Genomic DNA, 2,662 nt, shown 5'->3' on the forward strand with positions numbered 1-2,662 from the left:
TAAAGGGATTTAAGGTGCACTCTCACATGCATTTGCGTCAAGCTTGCGTCACTGCGGGGTTCAAAATATACTTAACGAATTTCAGAGATAACGAACAATTTTCTTACTTTTTTTGCGTATTTTGTCGTATTCTAAGTCATACGTGTACGTATCACGCAATATCTAAATTATAAAATCCTGAGAAAAAAACAAACCAGTGACGCAGTGAACGAACCCCGCAGTGACGCAAGCTTGACACAAGTGCAGTGAGAGTGCACCTTAAGGAATGCTTTGAAACGAGTTTGTACCACCCTGTAACGTATTCAAAAGAGTTAACTGACGGACAGTTAACGGGCACTTTCTGGCGTAACCCTACCTGGCTCTGTGGGGCACATTGCGGCTCCCAGGCCAGGTTGAATTGAAGTCGGACTTAAAATGAACCCGGGACCCGGTCACAAGTAGACACCGTGACCTACCTGTGGGAAACCGCTAGGGTATCCAGCAGTCAAACGGGGCAAATTTGAGTCATCGGAGCCCGGTCGGAGGTAAATCCCTGATGGTCACCGGTGACATCTTGACCTAAGCCTAAGTAAAATGATACCCAGACACTGATATTATTTTCATATCACATTTTTTTTTATTTCTAGATTTCCACCGGCCTGGGCGAGCCCGACAAAAGAACGAGCTGTATTATTACAGTGATTCCTGCGCCTTTAACGAAGAAGACATCAAGAGAGACCTCCTTCGGCTCTACGCGGACCTGGGTAACTGCAGCGCCGGTATCAGGTGCGGGATTTCCGACATTGAGCTCACCTGTGGACTGAATTCCAGGAAACGCCGGGACACTCCAAGGGACGCAGAACGGAGGGAGCACAGCGTAGAGTTCGTTGTCAAGCGATCTGCTTTAGGGAACACTATCAAAATAGAGTTCGTGACCGAGGCAGTGTCCCTAGCAGAGGAACCAACAGCCACCGACCAATCGGACGTCATCGGAGCACTGGACAACATGTACTTTGAGATTCGCGCCAGAGTAGCAGCGAGGAACTTCAACCTCGAAGTAGGAGGGGAGTCGCTAGAAGCAGTTAACTATGTCGGTCTCCTGCCCACCTTCGACATCCACTGTGAGGAAGGACAGATCGAGAGGATAGAAACCTTCGGCGCGGTTTGTAGTGAGTAAAATATCAAGTTGCATACTGTATATACACTGGATTTATTTGTAACTTTGTTTATATATTGTTTTCATGTCTCTATGTATGAATTTACATTTATGTTACGATGTGCTGTTAACATAAGTTCAACAACTTGAGTGCAGTGCCACTTTGCCCGGTCTTGTTAGTGTTGAATAGAAAATAACAAAAGCTACAACATACTGTCCGCCCCTTAAAGGGCCTAACATAACCCTTGATTTGCTTGGTTTGTGCTTTGGTTGAATCCACTTATTATATGGACATTACAAATGTCTTTGCTCTACGAACAAATATTCTACGTTAGGGGGTATGTGTGAGATGTTAAGAAATTCAGTGAAAGCATACATGTTGTCGAGATATTAACCAATGTTGAAATTTCCATTACACTTCAAGTCAACTGCCCCGTCCGTACTTACCATCAAAACAACACCTGCCTACCGTGTCCACCTGGCTGGTATCAGGACGAAGAGGCCCAGACAGAATGTAAGGTCTGCCCTTCGTCAGGGAACCTTCCAGAGGGATGTGAAGAAGGTAAGACATAAGGCATAAGGTAAGGTCTTTTTGTTCAGACATCATCTCTGCCTTTCTGGGGTGTTCATCGATCCTTGATGATGACTTCAATGGCAGTATCTGTATAAAGTAATGACACAGCATAGCTAACGAACGCTTTCCATTGTATCACAAATACAAAATACGTATGCCTAAGTACTAAAACACTCAAACATCCGTAACATTATATTATTGTAACGCAATGTATAAAACTATATGTATGTTTTTCAGAGCCTGACCACTGCCACTTCAATCCATGTCTAAACGGTGGCACGTGCAATGACTTCGTGAGCTTCTACAACTGCACTTGTCCGGATTCATTTACTGGGAGCAACTGCGAAGAGGGTACGTATACTTCTTGTGGCATCAAAAAGAATTCTGTACATCATATAAAGATGTTCTTCACTGAGTAAACTGACAAAAATGCCTTCTCTTTCTCCAGACGTCGACGAATGCGCCCAAGGAATAGACCTCTGTCATGAAACTGCTACCTGTACCAACACACATGGGGGCTACAACTGTACTTGTGATGATGGGCACACAGGAGATGGATATACATGCATTGGTATGATTTAACATTTTTTACTTTCTGTTAGTAACTTCTTGACTTTTGTTAGATTAAAACTTTAAGATACTTGCTACCATCCTAACTCGAGAGCGGGGGCGTATTCTGAACTTCATTAACTAGAACAATACAAATGTACCAAGGAAAACTTTAAAAATTTCAATGAAATGTAGAATGTACTGGGGACGACAGTGAAACGAGTCCCTGCAACAGGTACTGTCCTCATGGGTCTCCAAACGGCCCCGGCTGCAACTGTGCAGGTACTGGATACAACGGAACCTGCTGTGACAATGGTAAATAAATTCTATCAAATTGTGTTTCGGCTGGCCAATTTTCATTTATGTCATGAAGGAAGAGGTAAAGGGTAAGGCAAAATGTATAA

General features: G+C 43.7%; 1 long non-coding RNA gene across 1 annotated transcript; it reads right to left on the minus strand.

The window, feature by feature from the left end:
* Window positions 1-966: 966 nt before the first annotated feature.
* LOC118425530 lies at window positions 967-2,243 on the minus strand. Its single transcript, XR_004832305.1, has 3 exons — window positions 2,135-2,243; window positions 1,583-1,796; window positions 967-1,098 (listed from the first exon to the last, which is right to left on the minus strand). It is a non-coding gene; the product is annotated as an uncharacterized LOC118425530 (long non-coding RNA).
* Window positions 2,244-2,662: the final 419 nt, after the last annotated feature.

The sequence above is a fragment of the Branchiostoma floridae genome, chromosome 11 (genome assembly GCF_000003815.2).
Source record: "Branchiostoma floridae strain S238N-H82 chromosome 11, Bfl_VNyyK, whole genome shotgun sequence".
Classification (NCBI taxonomy): Eukaryota; Metazoa; Chordata; class Leptocardii; order Amphioxiformes; family Branchiostomatidae; genus Branchiostoma; species Branchiostoma floridae.